This window comes from Strix aluco, chromosome 17, assembly GCF_031877795.1.
Source record: "Strix aluco isolate bStrAlu1 chromosome 17, bStrAlu1.hap1, whole genome shotgun sequence".
Lineage (NCBI taxonomy): Eukaryota > Metazoa > Chordata > Aves > Strigiformes > Strigidae > Strix > Strix aluco.
Window position 1 is genome coordinate 17,502,000 of NC_133947.1, and position 6,547 is coordinate 17,508,546.

Sequence of the window (6,547 nt, forward strand, 5' to 3'; positions counted from 1 at the left end):
GTTGTCAGCATGAATCTGTATTGTGGTGTTGGGCTGATGTAAATTAAATGAGACTTGTTCTCAGCACGGTCTCTGGGTGCCCCAGGGTTCCTGTCTTCTGCACAGACAAGCCCTGATGTGATCTGATCTCAAGTGGAGGTGCTTCAGCCCTGAGCTTTGACAGGACAGATTCCTTCTGAGGGGTCTCATCCCAGTGCAGGAAATGATGCTCAGAGGGACCATTGCGTTTCCAAAGATATCAACTGACGACAGGGTTTTATAGTGAAAATAGTTGACTGTCTTTTGAAAGGGGAAGGAATAGAGTAAGTTTTGGGGAGAAAACTACTTGGGCAGAGCCAAGTAGGCACATAAGCAGCAGGTGAGGACTCTGGCTGGAGCTGAAGACAGGTGTAAGTGTGGGGCAGACGTGGTGCTCCCCCAGGGGGGCCGGGGTTCAGCTGCAGGGTGAGATCCCCAGAATGGCAAAGGGTAAGCCCCCTCTGCCCCCAGGGTCCCTCAGGCTGTAGGGGAGAGAAGCAGGCTGGAAGGGCTCAGGTCCTGTAGCACCTGTGTGGGGCTGGAGCAGGGCCTTGGGGTGCGGCAGCGCTGCTCCCACTGCTGCGTCACCCCCAGCTTTTCTGCAGGGCTGGTTGAGTGGGACGTTGCCTTCGCAAATGGTGCCTGGTGCACCCCAGCAATGGCCAGTGCACCCCAGCAGTGACCAGTGCACCCCAGCACACCTGGTGCACCTCAACGGTGACCCGTCCATGCCAGCAAGCTCAGTGCACCCCAGCATGCCCAGTGCACAGCCTCAGGCAGCTCCTTGGCTCTTGCAGCCATGCTCAGCCACATTTTCCACTGCACCTCCAGGCTGGGTCTCCCTGTGACTCAAAGTGTGTCTGCCTCAGGCTTCCTCAAAATATTTCACCTTATAATTGCAGGATTTGTGTTCGTGCTGCTGTGTGCCTGGGTATGCGGGTGTGTGTCTGTGTGCACACTGTGGGGGGTATCTGTCTGTTTGGGGTGTGGGTGTGCAAGGTGAGGGGCTCCCTCCTGCCCTCACTGCTGGCAGCAGCGTGACCCCAGCCCAGCCCCGGCACGACCGCGGTTACAGCCAGCAGTTCCCCTTCCTGGCGCCACCTCGCCGCAGCACCATGGCGGCCCTCATCTCAGTGTGCGACTTCGTGCGCCAGGCGCAGGAAGACCTCAGCTCGCCCACCACCTCTGCATTTGCCAGCCACATGGGCCGCTGCAAGGCCACTGCCAACAGCCTAGAGGAGGTGAGCAGGGGTGGGGGGCCGCAGGGGTGCACCCTGAGGGGTTGGGAGGCCCATGCCCATTGTGGTCCCGCAGGATCTGCACCCTAGTTCAGGCATCACCGTATCATTTGTCACCATGAGCGGAGAGTGGTGCGAACTTATTTGGGTGTCTGCAAAACACTCAAAACAAAGATTTGGCAAAGGCTTGTGGCGGGTCGTGGTGGTCGGGTGACAGGTGTCAGTGGGTGAGGACAAGAGCAAAGGGGGAGAGGTTTGTGCAGGAAGGCTGTATCTTGTACCAGGCTCACATCGCATGGTAAGGAGAGGATAGAACCCTTTGACCAAGCATCAAACTAAAAGCAAAACAAAAAATTGAAGGACATTTTTGGAAGTGGCAGGATAGTTTCCTCGCTTGCCCAGAGTTAAGCTGTGCGATGCCTTGCTGTGGGATATTCAGAGGCCAAATGCGTGAGTAGTTCCAAAAATTCAGAGACAGGGTGAGAGCTGGCTGCTGAGCGCAGCATCTGGTGTAAAATGTATCTGGACCAAATGCCTTTGCTTTCTAACCGATGGCAAAAGCCAGAGGACCATGATAGGCATTGTCAGGGGCGGTGCCGGGCGTAAAGGAGCTGCTGCATGCTGCTGGCACATGAGGGAGTGAGCAGCAGAGCTCGATGCCCTGGGGAGACCATGAGTGAGGGCAAGGCCAGCTCAGTGGAGGGTCCAGGCTTCCCATTGAGAGCATCCCACTGCCCACCTAGACCTGCCTTGGGACTTAGCTCAGAACTGTGGCCAGTAATGTGATGTAACCATCATGCTGGCCTCTTCCTGGGCAAATCAAGGTCCTGACCCCCCATGGAAAATATCCATGAGATGTTGCCACTGCAGTGGGGCTCTCTGCATGGTGGTCCAGAGGTGTCTGAGCCTCTTGGTGCCTCCTCTTGGTAGGTCTGGTAAATGTGCTGGGAGCAACGAAACTGCACCATCACCATGTCACCTCTCATTATTTTGTAGTCTCAGCAGAAGAGTCTGCGGGCTGTGACTGCTGCACTGCCCTGAAGTCCCCCGGCACCTGCAGGCTTGGAGCAGATGGGGAGCTGTGCTCCTGTAGACTGTTTTGTCAGTAGTGGTCACTGAGGGTTTTTTCTTCTCAGGCCTCTGGAGGCCAGGACTTGCTCAGGAGCCTCTGGGCATGGGGCAATTTCCTTGTGTTGCTTAATTTTCAACTGTTACTCTGTCACTTGCACCCCAAGAAAAGCTAAAACATCAGTCCTTTAAAACGGAGCTGCTACATCAGGAAGCTGTGGTTAGAGAGAAACGCTGCTGAACTTGTTCGTGTCTGCAGATCCCCTGGCCTGGGACTTGTGTGTCAGAGCAGACATAAAACTCAGGACACGCTCTCACGGCTGTGCGGCAGCAACACCCAGCGTAGTCTGCAGGGGATCTGCTGCAGTGAAAGCAGGGAGCGATGGTGGCCAGGCAGCAGCATTTGTGTAAGCCAGGAGACATGGGGAGGTGATTTCATCTCTGGGTGCAGATCAGGGCTGGACTGAGCAGATGGTGAGGGGAAATTCCAACATCGGGGGTTATCCCCAGTTGCTGTTGCTTGGGTGTTGGTGTCGGCAGGAGCTGCCTGTCCTGGAGGAAGGTCCCCTCTGCGTGCATCAGCACTGACCTGTGTCTTGCTTCCTCCCTGAGACCGACACGTTCTCACCATGCAGTCAGGTGAGGCTGACCTGGCTCTCACCTGGGACTTAATTCCTCCTGACCTGTGCAGTAGCTCAGCAGCCACCTCTGTGCGCTTTCACTGGGAGGAAGACTCTGCTGCTGGAGAAGGGCAGCTGGGAGCTGAAACTGAAATGTAAAAATAAATTAGTTGCAATATTTTAGCTGTGGCTTAATGAACTACTGGTGTGCATGGCCAAAAGGTGAAGTGAATGCTTGGTCTCCACCCTCTTTAAATGCAGCTTGGATGTCTTTCTGGAGACCGCTGGGTCCCACACAGGGTATAGGCTCATGCAAGGTTGTCTTGTGTTAATGCCACGTCTGTGCAGATGATGTGAACTGACGGTCCCTCCCAATCTGACTCTTTCTGCACTCTTGAAAACTAGTGAGAAGGGAGAAGCGTGCTGTGACCCCAGCACCCTGGAAATCACAGTCAGGGATGAAAACATCTAGAAGAGCTGGAGCCACAGGATCTCACCTCTGAAAAGCAGGTGCTGGTGACTTCTTCAGTGGTTCAGCCAGCGACTTTTATTGATGGTGTAGGGAACATTGTACAGCAAAGAGTCTTAGTGCATCAGCAGATTCATGCTTGTAACAGAGAGCAGCACCAGCAGTAAACACAGGAAGAGTGTTTTCCTTGAGCAAGGAAAGCCGTGGCACAGTGTGCGCTGAGCCTGGCAGCGGTGTGGGCAGCAGAGGGAAGGAGCACTGAGCTGCAGGAGAAGGACATCAGCCAGTTTTCCACCATTGGAGGCAGGTCCGCAAAGCTTCACACAGGTCACACAGCTCGGCTGAGTGCAGAACCAGATCCGTGCCTGCAAGGCAAACAAACGCAGGTAGAAGTACAGGCAGGGAAGGGAGCTTGGGGTTTCCTGTGCCAAGTGCCAGATATGTAATTTCCTGCCTTGTGGCCAGCAACTGTACTTGTACACACTTCACGACCCTTGAGGGGGGTGCTGCCTCTTGCAGCCGGGCTCGCTGGATGGAGAGAGCCTGAGGAGGTGGACGTGCCTGTTGGTGATGACCTCTGGGATGCCATGGCGCAGTCTCACCCTGGTGTTGCTCCTCTGAAGCAGGGAAGCCTCCTGGCCTGAGAGCATTGGCCCAGCAGGCAGGGAACAGTCCCAAAGGTGTGGATGGGTCATTTGTGGACCAAGGTTACACCTTCAGGGAGGGAATTTTCAGGAGAAAGGAAGAGGAAGGCCACAGATGTGGGAGGTTTGAGCATCTGTGTGTGGAGAGCAGAATCACAAGGGGCCTGGGCAGGCTCCAGGGACATTTTGGGAAGGAGGCATCTGTCCTGATCAAGGTGGGTCCCAGCAGAGGAGGTGAGTGAGTGGGAGAGAGGGTCTGGAGACCACTAGGAGGTTGGAGATCAGGGTCTCAGTGGCAGCAGGCTCCAAATTGCTCCCCACCAGTGCCACGTACAAGGGCAGGCAGGGAAGGGAAGAGGTTGAGTCTGATTATGTGGCTAAAAACTGCTGTAGTGTTGAGGAGATGAGACATCTGGACTGGGAAAGCTGACTTGGTGGAGTCTCTGCAAGGGAGAGGGGCTTCACCTAAGCCAAAAGGGCTTCACCTGAAGAAGGATGAAGGGATGCCTAAGGTTGGCGAGGTGAATCCCACATGCAATGGCTTAGATAACTGCAGGGAGCTATGGCCCAGGAGGTGACTGCACCTGCCTCACAGTGGCGCTCACAGTAACATGGTTGTGAGAGGGATACATTAGTCCTTGAAGTAATGGATTAACCTAAAGTCATTTTCTGAACACAGAGTCATGAGTGTCTCCAACAGCTTTGCCAAAGTACAATGGTCAGGTGCTTCAGGTGCCCTATCCCACCACTGCCTTTCTGACCTTGGCTCATAGGGATCTCTTTGAACCATAATACTGGATTCCCTGGATTTGCAATGCTTGGTGTGAGCATAGTCCTGCTGGTCCTAGAGGTCTTATGTTAATTGCCCCTGGAATCTTTATTTGAGGGATTGGCTGGAAAACCCCAGTCCCAAACTGGGCTGGACAAGAAGGTGCAGGTGCTGGGTCATGGGTGGCAGCTCTTCCCTGGGAAGCAGAAAGTCTGGCAACTCCTATTTTGGGGTATAAGTCCATATTTTAAGTTCTCAACATCCCTGCTGCACTGAACTCTGGAAATGTGCAGGAGATAAGTTTTCAGCACTGTTGCTCTTTGGTTACCTAAATGTTTGTGGTGACGTCCCTGCATACCACAGTCTCGACTGTGCTGAACCATGCAGAGCCTGACTCACGTCTTCCTCTACTACATGGATTCAGCTGCATGGCTTGACTCATGTGCTGCACAACAAAGGACAAAGCCAGTGGTGGTACCACTCACTGCCCTGGTTACCCACTCATCCACTCAGCTGTTAAATAGCCTTAGCTGTAGCATGCAAGTCTGCCCTGAGCTGTTCTTCACATTCCCAAATTACTGTAAAACTGCTTGCTCCCACAAATCAGTGTTTTTGAATCTTAAAAGCCTGTGTCCTATCTTTGAGCTCTGACACTGTCAGGACAACACTGAGTGTGAAGCCTTGTCACTCCCTGCAGGTCCTGCCCAGTGTGGGAGCTGTCGGAGCTCACATCAGTTCAGTGAACGGGTCACACCTGAAACACTGTCCCCAGACGGGAGTCATGTGGAGAAACCAGAGGGGGTCAGTAAGAGAGAAGCAGAGCTGGACTGATCTAGCTGGGTGATGAGGGGGCCTCTGACAGCAGCCCACAACTCATCTAAGGGCAGTTATAGGCAATGGTGCTGTTTTGGGCAGCATCAGATGATATAACATGCAGCAATACCCACTTTGTGGCTCAGGAAGCTCAGATTGAGCACTAGGAAAAGTTTCTTCTGCAGATGGAGGTGCAGCCCTGCAAGAGGTCACTAGAGAGGTGACCCCCATCCTTGGAGGGTTTCAGAGCCCAGCTAAGCAAAGCACAGCCAACCCGATCTGGTATTGGCAATAATCCTGGTCCCAACAAGAGACTGCATCCCAACTTCCAAACAGTACTTGTATGAAATAACATCTGTAATCCAGTCTCTCATAGGCAGAGAGTTTAGATGCCTCTAAATGTTCCCCCTCAGCCACCTACACCTCTTCCTCTCCGCTCAGGAAAGACACTGACAGGGATGGAAATGTAAGTTGTAACTAACAGTCTCTTGCCACTGAAACCCACATTTTCTGTCAGTGCTGCATGTTCCTTTTTCTAATATATTTTCCAATTCTCCCTTAACGCTTGACCACTTCTTCCAGAAGAACACCAGCAAGGCTTGCAGATATTTAAGATATATATGGACTACTACCGCTCGATCATCATCTATCTGCTGGCTGGACGGCCCAGCCTGGGGATGCTGAGGCTTGTGCTAAGCCCTGTGGGTTATGAAAATGCATGTATGGATGTAGTCAGTGACCATCTCCTCCACATTTCTAGGCCTTGGATGCTGACCGAGCCATGCTGCAGAAGATGAGGAAAGCAGCCAAGGCAGAGCACAGCTGTGGACAAGGTCAGGGCAGAATGGAGCCTCAGGTGGGGGGAGATGGTGATGGATGGATGAGGGAATCCTCACTGCAGGTCGGAT